At 37.7% G+C, this 24,597-nt stretch overlaps 1 long non-coding RNA gene across 1 annotated transcript; it reads left to right on the plus strand.

Moving 5' to 3' along the window:
• The first annotated feature begins 2,745 nt into the window (after window positions 1-2,745).
• On the plus strand, window positions 2,746-23,308 carry LOC115292881. The gene is made up of 3 exons (XR_003909198.1): window positions 2,746-3,006; window positions 20,005-21,345; window positions 21,771-23,308. It is a non-coding gene; the product is annotated as an uncharacterized LOC115292881 (long non-coding RNA).
• The last annotated feature ends 1,289 nt before the right edge of the window (window positions 23,309-24,597 follow it).

The following is a 24,597-nucleotide window of genomic DNA, read 5'->3' on the forward strand; positions in this document are numbered from 1 at the left end:
ATAAAAAATTTTTAAAAATCCATTTTCTTTTACATCATATGTTCTTGGATTCATGTTCAAAAATTTGGCCAAATTCAAGTTGTGCAGATTTCTTCTCATTTTTCCCCCTAGAACAGCTACACCTTTACACTTTATATTCTGTCTGTGATTAATTTTTAGTTATTTTTTTATAAAATAGGAGGTATTTGTGGAGATATTTTGATCTAAACAGCTGAAAAAAATTTCACTTATGAAAATAGGAGACTATGCAAAAAAAAGTGCATTTGAGGCACTTAATTTTGAGATGCCCAGTTGACACATCCAACTGGAGATACTGAGTGGCAGTTGAGTTGGGCTTTCAAGTCTGAAGTTCAACGGAAAGGCACAGGTTGGAGATAGAGATTTGAGAACATTTAGTGCTATTTCATTGATGATATCATCTCATCCTTTTTTCTCTGCTCTTTCTGAAATTCTTATTAATTGGATTTATAACCTCTTAGATTGAGCTTCTTAATCTCTATCTTTGCTCTCATGTGTCCAGTCCCTTACATTTTGAGGGGTTCAATTTTCTGAGGGATCTCCTGACTTTCTCTTTTCTCCACTTATTTGCTTACTTATAGTTTGTTAATGTATTCTCAAGTTTAAGTTTTCAAGCTCTTTGTTTTTGATTGCTCTTATTGTTTTAATATTCAGCTCTGGTTCAATCAATTCAAGATTTTCTTGTATTTCTCCAAAGATATTAATTGGTATCTTTGAGGTTTTCCCTTGTTACTTAAATTATCTTTCTTTGATCTATCATTGAGTGAATGAGTATGTATGTGTGTTTAGAGAACTTTCTTCACATGCCTAATGATCCTTCATTGCTTTGATTATGAATAAAATGTTAAAAAAATCTTTTAGAAGCTATTCTAGACTTAATTATGTTTCCCACAAATTCATATGTTGAAATTCTAATCCCCAGGACCTCAGGATGTGACAGTACAGTAAAACCTTGGATTGCAAGTGACTTGTTCTGTGAGTGTTCCACAAGACACCCAGACATTTCTAAAATGTTTTAACTTGATAAATGAGTGATGTCTTGCAATGTGAGTTGGTACATGATGCCAAACGTCACATAATCACACTGAGTCAATGGTTCTTGAAATTCACTTTGATATACGAGTGCTTTGGATTACATGCATGTTTCCGGAATGAATTATGCTCGCAAATGAAGGTTTTACTGTATTTGGAAACAGAGTCTATAAAGAGGTAATTAAGATAAAATGAGGCCATAGGGTTAGCCCTCATCCTATATGGCTGGTGTCCTTAAGAGGTGATTAAGACACCCTAACAGGGACAACTGTGTGAAGACAGAAGGAGAAGACAATGACCTACAAGCCAAAGACAGAGATCTTAGAAGATACCAACCCTGCTGACACCTTGGTCACAGACTTCCTTGACTCTGAGAAAATAAACCACTGCTGTTTAGGCCACCCAACCCGTGCTTATGGCAGGTCTGGCAAACTAATATGGAAGCCCTCAGACCTAAGGCCGTCCCCTCTTTATGGTTATTTGCTAGAGAACTGGTTGTTTCATTGGTGCATATCCCTTTCCCTTCCCCAGACACATACACACAATTTTGGTATGTAGTCGTCATTTAATATCTCTAGGGATGAATCCTTAAGCTTCCTCCTGGAGATAGACACCTTGTTAGGCTTGCTGGTCCCGTTATTCAGAATACAACACTTCCGATTGACTACCCACTGTACAGCCTTGTACCTCCCTGTCACCCTCTGCTGTGTCTGGTGCTTCTGAATACAGGCCTTCCCTTTCACTTTCACTGGAGAGCAGAACCTGGCTGTCAGTTGTGGGCAGTGGAGCATGGCTGCTGGCCTGTCTGCATGGGGATAGAGGAAGGTGGTGCAGGAACGCACTTCTGGAATTTTAGGCCAACCATGCGCTTTTTTGGCTTAGCCTTCCCCCTGGCCATGTGTCCCCTGTGGTGGCTCCTGAGTTCTCCAGGGCAAATAAGTGCACTTCTCATCCGTGTCTCCTTGGGTATGAATTGTAGGTTTAAGCTTCATCTTCTGTCACATCTGCCACCACTCCGCCACCGGCTTTACATCTTCCAGAAGTGTAAACGAGCTTCTCCTTTTCCTTTTTTATTCCTTTACCACTATTTTGTTGGAGGAGATAAGGGAATGTGTTCAATCCGTCATTTGTAGCTGTCCAGGCAATTTGGAAAAAGGAGGAAGATAGGGTGTTACAAGTGGATGATATGTGATTTGGGGGAGGGAAATGTCAGAGTATGTTTTTATATTTGGAAAGCAAAATGTCTTTTTGCATAATAATTTGAAAACTTAAACGTCATCATTTTTTTTTCTTGTCTGGCGTGATAGGCAGGAAATAGAATTTATTTTCTGCACACACAAAACCCACTGGACAGGGTGGGAGTCAGAGGTGGGGGGAAAGGTGTCATGAGATTTTCAGGTGTATCCAAAGAGGTCATGGGTTTAAAAAGGTTGCAAAGCACTGCAGTGGTGAGATGGATTGGTTTCTGAAGAAAAGTGAGAAAAGAAAACCATTAACTCCAACTGTCACTCTTCCAACTGAATATTGAAACCACTAGGGAAAAAATTTTGAGTGAGGTTTACAGTCATAAGCAATGTTGGTGTTTTTGAGGTTTGCCTGTGAATCGCCATTTAGCTGTACCACATGCTTCCTAGAGATGTAATTAATTGTCATGTTTTAAAGCTTTCAAACGTGTTAAGTTGTGTGTTACACAGGGCTAACTTATTGCAAGGTTTCTGTTTTTTCAGATTCGTGGATGTACGTGTTGCATTTTGGCTTAGTGGACAGAAGATTCAGGAGAGTGGAATTTTTATTCTGCTTTCACAATGATGGTGTATAAACTGGAACAAGTCACTAAGTATTTTACCTTTAAGTCTTTGTATAAAATATACTACATGCAAGGGTGACTTGGCTCACAATTTGTTACCCATGGACTGCCAAGTTTCGTTTGGCTGATTGACCGACTTGGCCAACCAGGTAAGTGTCTTTCTCCTCCTTCCTTCTCTATATTGAAGATAAATGAGGGCATGAAATCCAAGGTGACAGTTATTTGTTGTAGCGATAGTAGTCATGATAATAATGGTAGTGATAGTCTTGCTGTAAAGATCACTCCTTAATGTAAGAGGGGAGGTGAATTAAGGAGACTGCAACATTCAGTCTTGTATCAAAAGCAGTGGGTCTAGAGACAAGAAAGCTGATTTTGAGCCTTAATTTTGCCAGCTCTGTGAGCTTGTTCAGGATGGTTTAAGCTCTCTGAACTTCAGTTTCCTTGTTTATAAAATCGAGATCACAATAGCTACCTGATAGCATTGCTTTGAGAACTAAAGGAAATAGTTTTAAGAACTAAGACTGTGCCTGACATTTTGTCCCGAAGATGATGGGACACACGGCAAATATTTAAGTAAAAGAACAGTAGGATTCTTTCAGTAAAAGTGAAGGATAAGCAGCAGGCACATAATACTGGACAATGAGATTTGAAGCAGGGAAACTGCCTAGAAGGTGATACTATTCGCTGAAAAATTACTTGAGCTTAAATAAAGCAGAAGAAACAGTGGAGAGAATGAGATCTACTTGGGTGATGCCAGTGGGGCCCAGTCCTATTCATCTTGTGCCCCCAGCATTGAGCACGATCCTGGCCTACAGTTGGAGCTGAGCAAATATTTCCCTTGATCATAGACTTGCCTCAATTTGATTCAATGTCATCAACAAAGGTAGTAAGGTGAGAAATTGTGTGATGCTCGCTGATGTGTTTTTCTCATGTTTCCTACTCTCTCCAACTCTCTCCCTCCTTTCGTGTACTTCCACTTTGGGACGTGAGGCATTCATTCCTGTCCTTGGGAAAGTCACAGCGTAGGAGAAAGTAGGCTTTAAAAATGTTGTGAAGTTAACAGATGACCATTTTTCAAAAAAGCCTCTTCCTGTTTGGAAGAATACATGATGAATCAGAGTCGGTGTCTCCCTCACAGAGGTAAACAAAGATCCGGAATGATGGAGAGCTGCAGAGGGTGCATGATGAGACCTAGGGGCTTTCTGGGCCAATTGTGGGGTGGGGGACGGGTGCGCTGAGGATTGAAGAAACTGGATAAGCTTGGAGGTAGGAAAGCAGAGACCACCCAGGCTTCTGTCCCTGGGTGATGTCTGGGGGCGTGAGGGAGGAGAGGTGAGCTCCAGTCCCAGCGACCGGCCTGATGAAGAAGCCTAAGTGTGGTCTAGGTGTGTAAGCCTCAGAGAAGTCCTCGTGTCAGAGTATGGCATAGCAGCAGCAAATGAGTCTAGGACCGAAAAATGCAAGCTTTCCCAGATCCGAGCTGTGTTCTGCGGTAGAATTTTCCCACACAGAAGTGTGACTCAGAGGAGAGTCAGGGTCTTAAAGAGGCATTAGTGATGGGAATGGCGGGGTAGCCCAGGAGGGTGCCATACTGGCAGCAATGACCAACGACTGAGGTCTAGAAGGGAACCAGAACCTCTGAGTGGATGATAGTGTAGATACCCACGAGCAACCAGATATTCTCTCCCTTTCCATCCTGACACCTTGTCTCTGTGAGTTCGGTGAACCGTAAGGCCCCCAGAATTGTGATACAACCCTGGGGCAAGCCAGGGAGTCTGCATTTGAATGAACTCAAATTAAGTCTTTACCATCCAGGAGTGTGGGGACTCACAATATAAATTGAATTCAGTTATAAAAACACAAAGAAAAGCTCTTGGACACCTCGTTTTGTCAGAGGACATTCCTGCTCCCTATATGAATAAGTTTTTGGATATATTCATGGAAGTGCAGTAGGCATTGACTTGAAGTTGCTGCATGAATACACTCTACATGGCAGAGACAGGCCTTGTCTAGGAACCCAGTTTCCAAGAGAATTGCCAAATTGGAGTCTGATAAGGATGATAGAGAATAAAAATCATGCAGAATGAGAAATCATACAAAGACCTGGGATCCTTAGCTAAGACTCCAGCAGTTTTCTCGTATTCAGAGAGAGCAGTGAAGACCAAGGCTGGACTGCCCACAACCTTTAGGTAGCACTGGCTGCCTTCCAGGCACTGTCTCAAGCCCTTTATAAAATTTAGCTTTCAAGTTTTACAACAGCCAGAGCAATACGTACTAGTATTAGCCCCATTTACCAGGTGAAAAAATGGAAATGCAGAGAGGGTACATCATTCACCCAAGTTCCTATAACTGGTGAGCGACAGAATCAGGATTCAAACCTACTTCTGCTCCAGGGTTTCTGGCCTCACTTCACTCCCTGTCATGCTCTAATTAGTGTGAGAAAGAACTTTATTTACAGTTATAAAGGAGCATGGGCCATTGAAACAGTGATTTCACTGAAAGTGGGTTAGACAGGTGTAATGGTTGATATTGAGAGATTGAGGTCTGAGGTCTCTGATTCTGAACTTCTAGGAGTCTAATAGTCCCTTGAGATTTTTTTTTTACTGGTTAGTTAACATTTTTTTAAAAATCTGGTTTGAAATAAGCTTTTCCTCCCTCAAGTGGCATGTGAGGCTTACTTAAGAAAAAGCAATAAAAATCTAGTTCAGATGATGTAGTTCTCACTCTATGTACATAATCACTGTTAGAAGTATCCTACTCAAAAAGACCAGGTCTTTTGGAAGTGAAAATATTTTATTATGTAGCTACAGAGCTAATTGAGGATGACTTGATAAAATTATTTTCAGTTCTTCTATACTTAAAAAATTTGGGGGGGGGGGAAGTGACTATCTCCCGATTGTTGATTCTATTGGTTGAATTTCTTGGGGTTAGTTTTTCCTACATATTTTGGAACTTTGGTTTGAGAGCTCATTTTGGGGGGTCCTCCATCCATTTTCCCTGGTTCTATCTGCATTTACTTCTGTCCCACATACCTGAAATTTTCATAGTCAATCTAGTCTTTCATCTCAATATAACATTGGGAATGTTATACTTGGTGATCCATGAAGACTGTCCCTTAGAAATGTCAAGAGTTTACAGTACTTCTGGAATGCATTCAGAAAGCGACGTGCACTCCATCATTCTGTTTTGGTAGCAGTCTTATTCACTGTGATTGCTATACGGAGTGCAAATATCTAACTTCTTTATCTTTCAGTGTGACTGTGACCAAGCACTTACATGTTGAAATTATAAATTTCTTTCCTTCTATTTATCTTGTATATGAAAGTTAGACTTATATTGACTTTTTAAAAATCTATATGTAGGTAGGTTAATTTATTACAAATTTCATTTGGGCCAGAAGAGAGGGCATTACGATATATTTATTACAAAATGGAGGTTTGAGGATTTAAAGAGCTTTCATTTTGTTTTGAGTTTCTATCATCCCCAAAAACCTCAAAATGAAACCAGGCCAAAACCTCTCAATTATAAAACCAGAACTTCCTTGAATCTTGACTCAGATTTACTAAAAGAATATATGCCACTTCACGAAAGTTGGTGAGAGGTAAGGTTTCCAGGGAGGGCAGTGTGACGTCCATATCGGGTTTAGGAAAAACCATTATAAAAATAGAATTTTACTTTCTCAGAATATTTTCAGAAACTTTCTTTTTAGACACCATGTGCTGAAGAGTAAATTCAATAAGCTAGTGCTGTGGTAAGCCCGCAGTATTCATACAGATTTCTATTAGAGTATGTATGCATTTTTTTTTTCTTCTCTAATTTTCTTACCTAGACGAGCTGATATCAGAGGATAAATTTTAGCTTCAAGATAGGTCAGATGAGAAAAGCAGAAGACCTTCCCTTTTCAAACTAAACATGGTTTTCTATCTATTTACTGGCAGTTCTTTGCCTTTACTCTTCCTTGAAATACCTTTTCTCTCTTTGTCTCCATGCTTTCAAGTCCTATATTATACTTTGAAAGAATAAATCGGCAAAAATATGAAAAGAAAGAAGCAAAGCTTAATGAGTGAAGATCCATCTCGCCAAATAATAAAATGTATTATAAAGCTATGCTGAATAAAATAGCATGTTAAAGGCACAAGAATAGGTACAAATGAAAGACATATTTCAGACGCAGTCGCTATCAAAAATTGTTATGATAAAAATGACTTTGGAAATGAGTAGAGAAAGATTATGAAATAAAGGGTGAGTATACAATAGATAAAAATTTTGAGAGAGAATTAGATTCTTACTATATATCATGCATTCAAATCAGCATAACAGAATTTAAAGTTTTTTTAATGTAAAAAAGAGCAGAAAATATGGATGATCAGTGTTTGATCTCAGAGAGGGAAAAAACTCTAGACCCTATGAATGTGCGGAAGCACATCTGCTGCTTACGGATGTCCAGTTTGTGTTTTATACAAGGGCGTGACAACTAAGACCGTGACATTCACAGCGGGGACATATTTATTATTTTGATATGTTTTTTATATTTTTATTATAACTTCTTTAGGTTTCGAAGAAAGGCTACTTGTATATTTATCATAACAATTCCCTAACTAATCAAGTAAAATATATTTTTATAATAGATTCAATAGATATCATTTTCCTTTGATTCATGAAGAAAGAACAAGTTTAGCAAACAAAAGATTTTGCTGATGTAACAATTAACAAGGCTTCTAATACTGGAAGCCACTTTTCACAAATTGCATGGGCCCCTCAGAAAATATCTTAAAATGAAAAGAGAAAACTTCCCTACTGGTAAAGTGTAGGTAAATTTCACGTTTCATTTTGTAGTTAACAGTACTGTCATTTGTTTATTTTTACTAAAATGATACTGCAGAGTTTCCAATTTAAGCCCAATAGTACTTTCAATGACTCACTATAGAATAAGTAATACTTATTTACCATTACCATACAATGATCTAATTATATCATAGTCATTATTATGCTGTGAAAATTTTATCACACAATTTTAATTGGTGTTAAAGCTTAAGGACTCACTAAATAAATATAATTTTAAAATATTATACATTCTAAAGTAAATGTACTAAATGATCACATTATCTCTGCCCAGATAGTAAAAACATAAGAAAATAGTATATCATATCAGAAAAATAGAAAATGAGAATCTGCTATACAATAAGATGGAAAAAAAAGGTTAGGATCATTAAATGCCAGGGGGAAGAAAGAAAAAGAAATGATTAGTCTCAGAAGATTCTAGCACAGACTTCACAGAGGGGGCAAGAGGTGAATTTACCCTCTATTTCCATGTCAGTAAGAATGGATGTATTCTTCTTAAAAAAGTGAGAGGAGAAAAAACCCATGTAGAATCCATTAAATGAAATGCACTTGAAACACCCTCATGTCAAGATTATCCATCTCAAATAGGACAAGTTTATCTTCCAAAAGAAAGTACAGATAGGAAGACTCTGGAAACTTCTTCCATAAGAATTCTGACTACTGATGAAAATAAAAATCCTAACTCTTGTTACTTTTATTTTAAGCTGAAAGAATTCTTTCAAAAAAGAAGTTATGTAAATCCCTTAAAGAAAAACAGCTGAATAAAGAGAATGGAGGTACAGATGGACAGATTTGTCACTTTAGTGTTGTAAAACAGGGATAGAGTGAAATGCACCATAAACATTTTATTAAGAGTTCAAAATGAAATACTGTTTTGAAAAAATAGATAAGTATTGATGCTACAGGAAATAAACTATTTGAAGATGAAAAAAATATTAACGGGCTACTAATAAATGTATACCATAAATACTTATGTGTTTAGCAAAACAATTTATCTATACAACTGAATGACAATGGGAATTTCCTTCATTTAGTAGAAACCATAGTAAAATCTGATAACATTATGACATGCATAATACAAACATCAACAAATAATAATACTGTACATTATTTAGGGGCTGAAATACAAAACCAAAAATTAAGATTATAACAGGTGGAATGAATAAGGTTATTTGATAAGGTGAACGATGCTAATTATCAATCATTTTAAATACAGCCCGTGATGTGCTGATAAATTGACTCTCTTAAAAAAGAGATGATTTGTGGTATTGCCAATTGCAATGGTGTAAACACTCCTAATAAGGCTGAATTTTTTCAACTACTGGCTCACAAAATTCCTGAATATTTATTGGTAGGCTTTCACCAGCCCATAAGCTCCTACATTCATATACACATAAGGTCAAAAGCACATAGAACAGATGATAATTGTTGTTAGATCTTGGACTTTAAAATTGCAAGTCTATTTCTACATCTAAATCTTTTGGGCAATTCTGCCCAGGAGGTGACATAAGCAAAGAAGGATTATGTATGTCTTTTTAGTAGACCACTTACAAGAGAAAATCTGGAAATCTAAAATCTGGATACAATAATAACATAAATGTGCCTGGAAAACATAACAAATTGAAACAGATGATATTTGAAAATGATAGACTATCCTATATTCTGCTTTCTGCGCATTTTTTAAACTGAGAGGAAATGAGACAGCAAAACTCTCTCTGGCAACACTCTGAAGAGCTTTTTATATTGCATAGACTATATAAATACTTTTTGGCCTCAATAAAAATTAAAGATATAAGATATACCAAATATAAGTATTTAACCATTGTTGAATTTGTGATAGGAAATGCAGTTGGTAACATTATGTTACTAAAAACACAAGCAGAAGAAGGGAGGTAGGTGAGGGGGGGGCGATGAATGAAACAGGTGATAGAGATTTAAGAGTGCACTTATGATGAATACAGGATAATGTATGAAAGTGTTAAATCACTATATTGTACACCTGAAACTTAGATTAACACTGTATATTAACAGTACTGAAATTAAAAACTTAATTAATAATTTTTAAATAAAAATAATATAAAATAAAATAAATAAGATAAATAAAAATAAAAACACAAGTAGAGGCAGGTTAAAAACTCTTCCAGAATTGTTGATGGCATTAATAAAGATATATATTCTAGAAAAGAAGCCAAAGAATACTTGAAAAAATATCAACTTTATATGTATGTTTAGTTCTAATTTATCATAGTTTTTAAAGCATTAATATTGTAAACAAAATGTTGCAGAAACTGAAACTCATGACTTAGTACCCTTGAAACATCAAAGAGATTAATTTCTTTAAGAAAGAAATTATGGTTATGATTTATGAAAAAATGTATTATTGTTGTTGAAGACATTATAATCTCTGGACATGGATATGATAAAAAAGTACAAGTAAGAAGACCACAAGTTTGACTAGGAATCCTATAGTCAGCCCGACTCTGTCCCAAACCCAAACTTCCAGGTGAGGAATTTTGTTTTCTGTATCAGACACAATAATATTATTATTAAGGAAAATTTTATGATGTCAGGAGAAAACTGTACCTGTTCTGGTGTGCTAAGTGTGCCATTTGATGAAATACGAGGGATATGAAATACTACAATTATATAGAAAGTTACAATTGGGATCTATTGATGACTACTACAACTGCAAATGAGATATTTAACGGGCATGAATATTTGAGAAATTAAGATATTTAAGTTGGTTTCTGGAATCTACATACATTTCCTCTGAAATATTACAATTTCAATATTGAAATGCTTGCAGCAATAACTCACTGGATACATTTTCAAATATCCTGACAGCTCTAAGGCTATAAGTAACCACCCATTTCAGTTGCCAGTGGCAAATATAGTTTCAAAATTAAAATGTTCTTAAAACTACTTAAGGTCTGCAGTATCTGAAGAAAACTAGCAAGTCAACCGGAGATGATTTCTCTGGAAAATGAGACACTGGAGGAAGTAAGCATTGAAATCATCATAGAGAATTCATTGCCACAAGACAGCTATTAAAAATGCATATTCTGACCATGTCATTTAGAACTATTTTGATTAAGTTTTTCATTTCCTATTATTTTATACTCAACAATCTTATTTTTATAATTTCTACAAAATATTTTTTATTTTGTAGAAATAAACAATAACTAATAAAAAAGTTTCACTTAACAAAAAATCCCTACTTTCAATTTGTCCATTGTGTGAGCCAGCAGGATTCCTGTATAGGCATTTATTTATTTATATGTGGTTATATATGACTATACATAAAAATTAAACAAATATGCATGTTTAAATGCTGTGATAAAAACAAAAATAGAAATTATTGTATTTGGTTTATTATGTTTATTTTTGCATTATTAGTACTAATGTATTTTGCTCATACCCTAAAATGGTTATAAATAATATTTTCTTAATAGCACCATGATGAAATCTGCTTCACTAAAATATTGATTTAGCTATTTTTGAGAGAGCATCCAAAGGACTGTTTCTTAGCCTTTTTTTTTAGATTTTATTTTTAAGGGGCACCTGGGTGACTCAGTCGGTTAAGCATCCAACTTCAGCTCAGGTCATGATCTCACAGTCCGTGGGTTTGAGACCCACGTCAGGCTCTGTGCTGAAGTCTGCTTCAGATTCTTTGTTTCCCTCTCTCTCTGCCCCTGGCCAGCCAGCTCATTCTTTGTCTCTGTCTCTCAAAATAAAGACATAAAACAATTTTTTTTAAATTTATTTTTAAGTAATCTCTACTCAACAAAAGGCTCAACCTCACAACCCCAAGATCAAGAGTTGCACGCTCTTCCAACTGAGCCAGCCAAGTGCCCCCAAAAGACTGTTGCTTGAGTTTATTTCAATATCAATTTTTGACGGCCATCACAGCTGAAAATTTTCCCTCAGAAAGATGTTAAGTAAGAAACTTCAGAATAAACATTAAGCTCAGTATATATAATTAAGCTTAGGGTAAAAATTTAAATAGTGAATGAATGTCATGTGAATTTTGATATGCGAGAAAAATTATAGAGACTTGTCTTTATGTATTAGTTGGTTATGCAGACCATCTTGTGAATCATAGTGACTTCATGCTACCATTAGCTCTCCAAATGCAATGTACACAGGGCCATAAGTGTATATCTGTATGTCAAACAGTCTTCTTATTCATTTTAATTGTTCTAGCCAATTTCGGCATATTTGATGAGTTTTTAAGGTAGGTAATAAGAAGTAGAGTGTCAACCTCACTATTTTCACATTGTTCCCTTATGTTCGCATTGATAATAGTATATCCAATCCACATTTATTTGCAGATAATTTTCTAGACACTTGTCCATATATGAAGGATAGTTTTTTTAATTAAAAAAAATTTTTTTTAAGTAATCTCTATACACAACATGGAGCTTGCACTCATGACGCTGAGATCAAGAGTTGCATGCTCTCCCAACTCATCCAGCCATGTGCCTATAAAGGCTAGTTTAAATAAAGCTGGGTACTATAATCTGTAGATCTTTTCAGTCACATGTAAGTGGCAACACATAAAATTTTCTCAAAAGAAATAAAGGGTAGGACCATCAGCCTGCCATGTTTTTAGACTGAGATCTTCTCTCATTTATCTCCTATACCTGATACATGAGCCAAACAAAGGTCCCAGGAATAGTGTCTATATTAAGTATTGGTAAAGCTTAATTCCTATATTTTTTAAAGTTAAATTAAATAAAAAGAAATATTTCAATATTTTCTCTCTGCGCCTAGTGAACCACATGTATATACCCCCAGGAGAATATGCGTTGTCCAATACCAAACACAGACAATTGGAAATTTCATCAAACTAGGAAAGGCCTAAAGATGTTGCACTGCCCAAAAGATAATGAATCTTCACTAAAATTATGTATTTTGTGTATTATCACTGAATATGTTGTCAAGAAAAATAAACAGATTTTGCTACTTGAAAATTAAAACTTTTAGAATGCATTTTGCATTTAAAAGTTTAACGCTGTATGACAAGAGTTTTACAATAAATTTGATAGGAAATTGATTAACATCCTATTTTCTCATAAGAAACAAACTTAACACACAAAGACTTACAATGTTTTTTAATGTTTATTTATTTTTGAGGGAGTGAGAGATACAGAACGCAAGCAGAGAAGGGGCAGAGAGAGAGGGAGACAGAATCACAAACAGGCTTCAGGCTCTGAGCTATCAGTGCAGAGCCCAAAGTGGGATTCGGACCCACCAAGTTCAAGATCCGGATCTGAAACTGACCTGAGGTTAACTTTGGTTAGATGTTTAACCCTTTGAGCTACCCAGGCACCCTGACATACAAAAATATTTTACAAAAAAATTAAAAATGTACTGGAAAAAAAAAGAAAAAAGAAAGTTTTAAAAAGTCACAAGGCATAAACTAATGATTCACAGAACTACAAATGACTGGGAAACATTAAAAAAAAAACCCTCATAAGTAATCAAAGAAATGTAAAATAAAACATAATACTATCACTATCCCTGTAATAAATTATCTATGTAAATGGTCTCTAAAGATAGGCTACCATAATTCCACCATCACAGTACATACATGTTACACTGCTCATCAAGAGGTGGCATTATTTCTTTTCCTTTAGAGCCTGGGCTGGTCTCGTGACGTGCCTTGAACAATAGAATGGGGTAGAAGTAATCCTGTGCTTCTAATGTGTAAAGACGTACAATTGCTTGATCATATGGTGGCTATATGTTTAATTTTTTGAGGAAACTCCATACTGTTTTTCATAGTGGCTTCACCATTTGACAATCCCACAAGTAGTGTGCAGGAGTTCTGATTTCCCTATATCTTTTTTTTGTAAGTTTACTTATTTATTTTGAGACAGACAGAGAGAGAGAGAGAGAGAGAGAACGGGGGAGGGGCAGAGAGAATGAGAGAGAGAATCTCAGGCAGGTTCTGCAGGCCAACATTGAGTGAGGCTCAATTGCACAAACGGTGAGATTTTGATCTGAGCCGAAATCAAGAGTTGGATGCTTAACCCACTGAGCCACCCAGGCGCCCCTGATTTCCCTACATCCTCGCCAACACTTGTTATTTTCTATTTTGTTTTGTTTTTGTAATAGTCATCCTAATGGGTATGAGGTAGAATCTTGCTGTTGTTTTGATTTTCATTTCTTTTATGATTTGTAATGTTGAGTATTTTTTTCATAGGCTTAGGGGCCATTTTTGTGTCATCTTTGGAGAAATTTCTATTCAAGTCCTTTATCCCAAAGAACTGAAAGCAGAGTCTCCAAGAGACATTTGTATACTCATAGTCATAGTAGCATTACTCATAATAGCCAACAAATGTAAGCAACTTAAATGCTCATCAATGGATGAATGGATTAACAAAATTTAGTATATACTGAGTAATATTCCATTATGTATGTGTATATATGCGCATAAGTATTTATATGTGTATATTACATACTTATGTATATACATATACATAATAGGATATTATTCAGCATTAACAAAGAAGGAAATCCTATCACATGCTACAACACAGATGAATCTTGAGAACATTCCGCTAAGTAAAGTAATCCAATCATGAAAAGACAAAGACTGTCTGAATCACTTGTATGAGTTATCTAAAATTGTTAAATTCATAGAAACAGAAAGTAGAATGGTGGTTACCAGGGGCGAGGGGAAAAGGAAATGAGGAGTTGTTTAATGGGCCTAGGAGTTTCAGTTTGACAAAATGAAAAAGTTCTGGAAACTTGTTGCACAGAAATGTGACTGTATTTAATGCCACCAAACTGTTCACTTAAAAATGGTTAAGATGGTAAGCTTTAAGCCATATGTCTTTTACTGCAATTAATAATTTAAAAACTTGATAAAGATTTCTCAAACAATTGGATAATAAAACCAATAGCACTAAAACCAAATTCATAATCTTAGGCCAGGAAGTAATAACATAAGTGGAGATTCATAGGGATGTTCAGTGGAGTGTTATTTCCAGTAGTAAATTAGTGATTTATTACCAAAATATTCAACAACAGAATTAGGGATGCTCACATGTACTGTGGTATAGCTATATGACAGCTTATTTCAATGCATAAAAAAACTTTATAGTAAAATGTTGAATGAATAAAGCATAATAGAAAACTCTTTATATAGATAGCATAATCCAAACATATGAAAACATACATCCACATATGTGTACAAAGCTGTTTGTCATATAAAATGATATAATGATCTTTATATCATTATAATGATACCCTTGTATAATGATACACAGACATATTCCCTGCATGTGTATGTATAGATATGTTTACATATCATGTCTATTATATACATGCATGTAACCAGTTTCTTGAAGGAGTCAGTCTTGGCAGGTTCCACATCTAATGTAACTCTATTCTTTCAAGCAACTACCTTTTTCAAATAAACTCTAGAGACTCATTCTAGTATCCAAGATGACCCTTCAGTTTGTAGAGTCATTTGCAGATATTAAAAAGTCTGGCCCAGGCTAGTATCACATCTTCAGTCTCTTGTTGTTGTTGTTTTTAATGTTTATTCATTTTTGAGAGAAAGAGAGTGAGTGGGGGAGGGGCAGAGAGAGAGAGAGAGCAACAGAGGATCTGAAAAACGGGCTCTGCCCTGACACCTGAGCTGATGACCTGAGCTGAAGTTGGAACTTAACCAACTAAAGCGCCCAGATGCCCCTTCAGGCTCTTGTTTCTTGTAAGCTTCTCTCCTGGCCCAGCTTAGGAAACCTGCAGTAGGAAAAAGGCATTGGTTGGTTTGCTTCAAAATTACCCACGTGGCCTGTTCATCCTCCTTTCTACTCACGGGCTGCCTGTCTATCCTGCTGGGTTGAAGGAAGGTAGGGAGGAAAGGGAAGATGGGAAGATCTTTTCCTTGGGCATGACAACTGTTTAAACGCTGATTTTCAGAGGTTGTCTTGATGTTCGCTAAACACGGTCTCCTTGGCCCCACCGGATCCTCCTACCCCTTTTCCACTCAGGAGATGAATGCTGCCCTTGCCTAGTTTCTCAGCCTCTGCTCCTGGTAGCCCCTCTCCATTTCCGCTCCAGAGGCTCCCCTTTAGGATGATTGCGGCCACAGTTAGTCCGTGAGGCCCAGAAAACCAGGGATCTTTGTTTCATCGAACCCTCCAAGTACTGCCCCTGATGGCTTCCCTCAGCCTCTCCTCTTCGGGGTTGTTCCAGAAGGGAATGAAATACTGACACTCGTGTCTACCAAACCCCAAAGAACCTTGGCCAAGTGATCCAAATAGTTTTCTTGAACCTTCGGACTTGGATCAGGGTGAGAGAGAAGCACAACTCCCACAGATGTGGGCGAGAGCAGTGCGCCTGTTCTAGGACCACCCTCTCTGAGACAGCGTTTCTCAATGATGGCGCTATTGGTGTTTGGGGCCCGATGAGTACTTCCTGCGGGAGACTGTTCCGTGCGCGGAGGGGTGTTAAGCAGCCTCTTTGGCTTTTACTCACTAGATGCTAGTGACACTCCCCCCCCCACCTCGGTTGTGACAACCAAAAATACCCAGACATTGCCAAATGTCCCTTGGGGTGCAAAACTACCTCCAGGTGGGAGGCACTGACCTGAAGGCATTCTTTCCACAAAACTTTCTACTTCCTAGTGACTTCTTCACCTTTTTTTTTTTAAGGATGAAGTGGGTGGTGGGCTAATGCTGGCAAACGAGCACCCCAAATGCAAATTCTTTATAGATGGTATGGTACCTTGCTTTAGAATGTGGGGACATTGGCACACTGAACCCTGGCGATAAGAATAATTCTATTCTATTCTATAACTCTATTTAACATCTTGTCCAACATCAAATGGTAACCTTTAAAAATTATCCCTTTAATATTTGATACAATGAACTTATAGTTCATCTACAGAACTATTTTTTTATTTTTTAAAAAAGGGTTCATTTATTTATCTTGAGAGAGAGAGAGAGCAAGCATGAGCAGAGAAGGGGCAGAGAGAGAGAGGGAGAGAGAATCTCAAGCAGGCTCCATGCTATCAGCACAGAGCCCAATGAGGGACTTGATCCCACAGTCCATTAGGTCTTGAACTGAGTTGAAATCAAGAGTCAGATGCTTATCCAACTGAGCCATCCAGGCATTTCTTTTTTTTTTTTTAAAGAAGACCAAACAAATATTACCAGTTTTAAAGACCTAACTCAAATGCTATCTCCTCATAGTGCCTTTTCAGATTAGCAGCCTAGAGATTCTTTTTTCTTGAAACAATAATAGCAGTTGTCTTCTATTGAGCTCCACAGCCTATACATGCATTCAGTCTTCACAGTCACCCCACTAACCAGGGATTTTGTTATTCTTGTTTTGTAGATGAGAAAAGTAACCTTAGGGAAGTAAGTAAGTTGCCTAACTGGCCTAACGTTGGAAACTGTCACTCAAACCTGCCTCTTCAGTCCATTTTCTGCCCCCCATTGTACTGGTCTCTGGGTGCCTAGAACTTAATGGTGTTTAAGTGAACTTAAACATTACTAGGACATTTTCTTCTTTGTCTGCATAGTACTCTCCAGTGAAAGTATAAACAGCTTCTTTTAGAGAATAGGCTATTGAGCATTTATTAAATATCTTCATAGAGGGCCACAGGGTAGGTAGAAACCTGAAATATGGCTTAGATAGAACAAAATGGCAGATGCTCATAAGTTATATGTAAACATGTGACCAACCCACATTTTTTACCATAATTATTCAATATCACTTTGTAATGGCAATATCAGAAATCATGAACATGATAGGAAGATTTATAATTAGGCAGACGATCTGCTGCCTAAATATTAATGTCATTTATGCTCATAGAAACGGAGAAACAATTCATCTAAACTTTGATAAAAGACATTGTTAGTCATACTACACAGATTTCAGGGCAAAATTATGGTACACATCAATTGTACCATATTATTTGAAATGCAAACTTAATGTAACAATAATGGCAGAGCCTATGATTGAAAAAGAAAGGTTACAGCTGAGGAGGCCCATGGTTAGGCAGACCCAGACCAGAGCTCTAGGTTTGGAGAAACGGGAACCAGCTGATCTCCACCTGATGGAGGAGATGAGACACTCCAGATATAATAAACATTGGTCCTAGTGGCTCAACAACTTGTCAGGGCAAGAGGGAATGGGTTGCAAGCTTTCAATCCTGTAACTGTGGGGCTGGTAGGAACAGAAACTGATATGCATGCCATGGAAAAGCCCTTCATTTGTATCACTGTGACCAAAATAGGTATAACTAGTCTTCCTTCAGAAAACTAATGAAAACAGTAAGGTTAATGGTAAAACTTAAGGATGGAGGCTTTGTACAATGGGTACTCAAAAATGTGGTCTATGTACCAACATCAGCATTAATTTGAGCATGCAAATTTTTGGTCCCTACAAGAGAACTAATTAATCAGAATCTTCGGAGTTAGGACTCAGGAATTTTCATTTTAACCTGTTCTCTAGGTGATTCTAGTGGATGCTACAGTTTAAGAGGCACTGGTCTATACTACCCCTACCACATTCACGACCCTCGCAGTAGAACGAACCTCCTCAAAGATCCATTTAAAATGGGAATTTCTGGGGCACCTAGGTAACTCAGTTCGTTAAGCGGCTGACTTCAGCTCAGGTCATGATCTCACTGTTCGTGGGTTCGAGCCCCATGTTGGGCTCTGTGCTGACAGCTCAAAGCCTGGAGCCTGCTTCAGATTCTGTGTCTCCCTCTCTCTCTGCCCCTCCCCCACTTGTGCTTTTTCTCTCTTTCTCTCTCTGTCTCAAAAAGAAACATTAAAAAAAAACTTAAAATGGAAGTTTCTAACTGTGCTGTCCAAGGCAGAAGACACTAGCCACATGTGGCTGCTTGGCACTTGAAATGTGGCTGGTCCAAATAAATATGTGTTGTAAGTATGAAGAAAACAGAATGGCCAAGACTGAGTCTGAGGAAAGAATGAAAAATACTTCATTAATAATTGTTTACATTGACTACATGTTGAAATGATACTATTCAGATATATTGGATTCAATAAAATGTATTATTTGTTTCACCTGTGGCTTTTTATTTTTTGATGGAGTTACTGGGACATTTAAACTTTCATATGTGGTTTGCATTATACCTTTTTCCTCTTTTTTCTTTTCTTTCTTTTTTTTTTCATTTATTTTGATTTATTTTGAGAGAGACAGAGACAGTGTAAGCCAGGGAAGGGCAGAAGGATGGGGAGAGAGAAAGAATCCCTGTCAGTGCAGAGCCCAACTCGGGGCTCAAACTCACAACACTGTGAGATCATGACCTGAGCCCAAACCAAGAGGGGGACGCGTGACTGAGCCACCCAGGCGGCCCCACTGTATTTCTCTTGGGCAGCATTGTTTTGTCTTATTTCCTTAAACAAAGGAGGATATTTCTTTCCTAGCCTACATTTTCTAGTTCTAAACTACCAAGGGCTTATTTGAAATAAAAAAAGAGCATAAGGAGCAGGGATTTGTTTCATGTTTAATATGCTCCAGACCTTGTACTTAGCATCTTGCATGGATTATTTCATTTAATCCACACAATGCTATGAGTGAGCAGGAAACTGAAGCTCAGAGAGATTGCTCAAGGCTACCAAGTGACGTGTGACAGAGCCAGAAACCTACTCGGGCCCATCTGACCCCAAATCACGTGCTTTTACATACTTCCCTGTATTTCTTCTTGTTAGACAACATACTGAAAAAGAGTTATTTATTTTCAATATTTCTATACGTCAAAATGATGAGCATATTCAAGCTATATTAGATAGAAGCAGATCATTGGAAAAAAATAATGACAATTCAACTCTATGTGTAAAGTGTGAATCCAAACATATTTAAGATGTAAGGATACTCAGAAAGCTTAACACAAGCTTCCTCTGTTTTACATATGATCAATGGACTTCTTTTAGTAGTTCCCTTAAGAACTCTTAAGGTTGGTTACATCACTAAGAAATCTCTCCAAACTTAGTTGGCAGTATCTAGATCAGAAATAAACCAAGCGAAACCAGCAACTTCATAACTTTGTGAAATCATTCCATCTTATATCCTACCAGCATCAAGGTCTTGAACCAGAATAGGTCACAAATAGGCTATCAAAGTTAGGGTGGATTTTTTAAAATAGACATTCTATTCACCAGAAGATCTGTTAAGCCACGATGAAAATGACACTTGTTAAAATGTATACACTTATAAATGTATGCAGACAAATCATCAGTCTTTCTTTTGATTCCTTGGCAGAGGAGGTAGGAAGATTGCCACCAACTTTCTAACTCTTCTGTCAATATTTGCAGTTGTAGAAAACATCATCTAAGCAAGCTTCAAAATCAAGGGGATGCAGAGAAATAGAGATGCTGAACAATAACCAACAGCCTGTTTGGGAATGTCCTCAAAGATGTCATCCATGAAGTAGCCTAATGAAACACCAGAATATGGAGCTAGGTACCAAAGGACAGAAGCAGGGAAGATATCAGAAGGGGCTGAAACTGCAGCTGTGTACCTCATGGGACCTAAATCTATAAGCCTCTTCATCAACTGGGATAAACTTGACTTCTTATCATCAATGGCAACATCACTTGTTATTAGTTCCCTATTAAACATGTCTGGTCAACAAATTGTGTCAGCAGAAATTGACATTCTGAGAGTTTGTCACCAATAACCAGCTGGAGTTGACCACAGCCAATTAGCTCCAAGCTATTCACAGCCTCAGTGGTGATCTGCACAGACACTGGGAAATGTTCCCAGGTGCTTTGGGATCAAGTCTCCTATGCGTTTTAAAGCCAGTTGGGCCTGTCCACCAATGGTGTCATCAAGGAGATGTATAAGTGAATGATGGAATTCCATCAATTGGAGCTTCTAGGATAGTGTTTGTTGTCCTCACAATGTTTATTCTCAGCACTCTACTTCTCAGGTTCCAAGTTCATAAAGAAGACATTAAAAACAAAACAAAACAAAATTCCACTGCTTTACTTACAGAGTCCTCAATCCATATAGACTGGTAATACCATCCACAAAACAGGCCTAATCTCTCCTAGATCAATAGAGGTCAACTCCAAGAATATAATATCTAAAATTGAGTCATCAATATTTCTTGTTGCAGTAAAGACTGACAGTCAAGTAATTTTTTTTGGAAACTACTGGTTGGGGCTGGAGGGAAATGACAGTACTTATGTGCACATAAAGTATTTTTGCAGCTTATCCTCAGGTGACTTCTTGGAAGCTGATGCCTGTGGACTTATAGAAGCTCTGTTTTTTCATCAAGTCCTTAGGAAAGCCAAATTTCAATTGCCACTTAGAGTTCCCAGAACTTGAAAGTGCCAGCCCCTATATTTCCATAATTCACTCAGACTCTCATCCAATATGAAATGCAAGGGACTAATGTCTAATGACAGTTTTTTTTTCACCTGGGAAATACTAGCTTTCACTTGCTTGAGAAGTTCAAGATGAAGGGGAAACAAAGCCTTCCTCCTGATAGCAGAAACTCATGGAAATGTGAATCCCTCGGTCTAGCCAGCGGTGAAAAGCATCAGCATAACTGTAGCCTTAGACCCAAATTAAAACCATCAGCTCAGCCTGACTGTGATGTGGCCATAACATTTCACCACATTAAATGTGTGATAACTGTGCATGAACAGGTAATGTGATCTGACAGCGTTTGTTGTCACCACGGAGCTGTCTGAATTGTTTTCTCAATCCCAGAGTCAGTGTCCATCATGAGTCTTTATTCTAGCTTGAATTTACTATGACAGTAATAATACATGCAGTGATGGAAGAAGAATCCAAAGCAGAAAAAGCAAATTAATATGTACTGAGTATTCACTGTGTATCTGTGGCAGACAGATCCTACCATGACCCCCATGGATCTCCCCCTTCCCAGTCCACACCTTTGTGTAATCTCCCTCCCTGGAGTGTGTGCAGGACCTGGGACTGGCTTCTTACTAACACAATATGTCAAAAGTGATGAGATGCCATGCCCTTGATTAGGTTACATTATATGTCAAAGACAATAGGCTGTCATTCTTGTAATTATATTATATTACATGAGATTCTATCTTCGCAGAGAATCACTGGATGACCTGATGAAGTAGAGTCACACAGAGGTCCATATGGCACAAAATTGTGGATGGCCTCTAGGACCTGAGTACAGTCTCCAGCAGACAGCTTGCAAAAGCCAGAGCTCTCCATCACATAGCTGCGAGGAAATGAATTCTGCCAATAGCCCAAATAAGCTTGGAAGTAGGTTCCTCCCACAGGTGAAAAAGGAGCCTCGCTGACACCCAGCTTACAGTCCTTTGTGATCTGGAGCAGGGGACCATGCTCTGCTGGGCCTGGACTTCTGATCCCAGGAACCTGAGACAGCAAAGGCAGGTACTGTTTCCAGCTGCTGTATTTGTGATAATCTGTCACCGCACCAGTGGAACACCCATACGCTGCCGTGAACCGTGTTTCTATTCTTCTGCCTTGTTTCAGCACCTTGCTAACCTTCGGAACTCTGATAACTAAGCAGGGCGTGAAGTTAAAGAGTTCTGGCCATTATCTTAAGAAATGATCTCAAAAGTTTTCAGAGTTTTGCCCATGAGTTGAGGGAAATCACCTTGATGTCTTGTGTCTAAGATGTCAGTGGTCATATAAGAATTATGACAGCCAACCATCTCTGAAGTAGGTTGATTCAAATTCTGCCCAGTAGGATATTAACAGACGCCACCAATGTCTTGCACAGATCACTCCCCACTCATGTGGGCCTATTCACCCCACAAATTCCTGCTACCAGTGCTTGTGACCCTAGCAGTTACTGCCCTGATGTATGATCAATTCAAGGGTGGAGCAGGCCAAATCTTTCTGGGGAATTAACCTCTCTGGGAATATCCCTTAGGCAATGGTAGATGGAATGGGAAGATAAGCGCCCCAGGTTCCTTGGTCCTCAAGTGCAGCCATTCTAGGGAGCATTTTGTAGCATTTCCCACAAGTGTCCAGGGGGACTGAGACCTGGGTCCCAAAATGATAGCCTACACCTTAACACACTCTCTATTGGTTCTTTCCCTTCCTGGCTCACTTCTCAGCCATTACCTGTGGTTCCTGCAATCTCCTCTCCAAGTAAGTGATTTGAATGAATTACTTTTCTCAGGGTCTGCTTCTGGGTGAACTCAGCCAAAGAGGTACAAACATTCTGTGTTAGATAGACATTTTGTAGAAACCCAATTACAGACAAAAATAAGCACAGAGGTTGTCTTAAAGAGTGCCCCTAAAATGTTCTGGGCAAAGTGTATGCAAAAAGAGAAATACACTTACAAGAAATGTGACTGGTTCTCTTCATTAAACTCAGTATTTACTAGCCAAACCTTGATGAATAATTTGACCCCCAAATACAAATACTAGAAAGATTGTGTTGGATGATAGACACTGATATTCTCCACTGGACAGTTATCTCCCCTGTTGTGAACTTATCTGCTAGCATTCTGATTTATATATTAGTCTCTTAAGTTTGGTTATTGTGAGTCAGTTTCAAACATCCTGTTAATTTGGGCAGCAATCACTGTTTACTGAACTTATCATAGTGATCATTTCACAGAAAACATGAATATTGAATCATTATGTTGTACACCTGAAACTAATAAAATGTCTTATATCAATTATTCCTCAATAAAAAAAAAAGGGGGATCAGACTCTAGAACTGCCACTCCAAAAGTCTCTCTTTGGGAAGGCAAGCAGATTCCTTTTATATATTTACACTTGCTTCAATCCCCCTCATTATACAATCAAAACCCTATACAAAACCCCAGACAGTCATATCTTGAGAAACAGAGCATTTTTACTCCTGTTTCAGCATGAAAGAATACCAGAAGGGGCTAAATAAATACAGGATATTCCAACATGAGCCAATAAAAATAAGAAAATGTCTATTTTCACATCCCTTTCTGCATGTACAACTTAGTAAAGACAGATCTTTACTCACTGTAGCTTTGAGTCCTCACCAACGTCAACACCCAGTCCCACTTTTTTAAACTTTCAAAATAATGCCCCTAACCACACGGACACAACTAGAATACCACTGACCAAAACAACCTCAAAAACAACAACAACAACAACAACAAAACCCATACGCTAGTTCTTCAGGAAACATAAACATTTACTGGCATTAAATTCTAAAAGAAAAGAGTTGTCCGTTTATAAGTGGCACTAGATAACATAATCATCAATCTTTAATCTGAGGGTAACATATTCAACGATAGCAGAGTGAAAATGTTTCTAGTGAGGCAGAGCTAAGGAGGTCATGGAAACTTGACTTTCTTAAACCAGGAGCAAGGATTCTCAGCCAGAGTCCAAAGCCCCCCATGGGAACCCATCAGCTCTCATGAGAGTTTCTTCCCATGCATTGCCTGCAGACTGAATAAATAGATACATCTCACACTTATCTGTATGGCTGTTTTTTTGTATAGGTATAAATGTTTTTGATGTTAGTACTTTTGAACGCATGGTGGTGGTTAGTTTTTTGATGATCTCAATCAGTGGTCACTAAATAAAACTGTTGTCATTTAGAAAAGGCCTTGATAAAATGATTTGGTTAGTAAAGAACCCTCACACATAAAAGATTAAGAGCCATGATTTAGACAGCCAGTCAGGTACCATGACCTTTTGAATATCCTCCTTAACAATCCATTTTTAAAAATTAATTAAGTGATTATTTTAAGTAACTCTGCCCCCAACATAGCACTCAAACTTATGACTCTGAGATCAAGAGTTCCATACTGACTGAGCCAGCCAAGCACCCCAAGAATGCATTTTCCTAACTGATTTTTGAAAGGTGAGAGAGAGAGAGAGAGTAGTGGGTTCCATGGTATCTTCTGTAGTGGCCCTTGAATTTAGAACTTTTGCCCAAAGTGGATCCC

This window comes from Suricata suricatta, chromosome 5 (genome assembly GCF_006229205.1).
Source record: "Suricata suricatta isolate VVHF042 chromosome 5, meerkat_22Aug2017_6uvM2_HiC, whole genome shotgun sequence".
Taxonomy (NCBI): Eukaryota; Metazoa; Chordata; class Mammalia; order Carnivora; family Herpestidae; genus Suricata; species Suricata suricatta.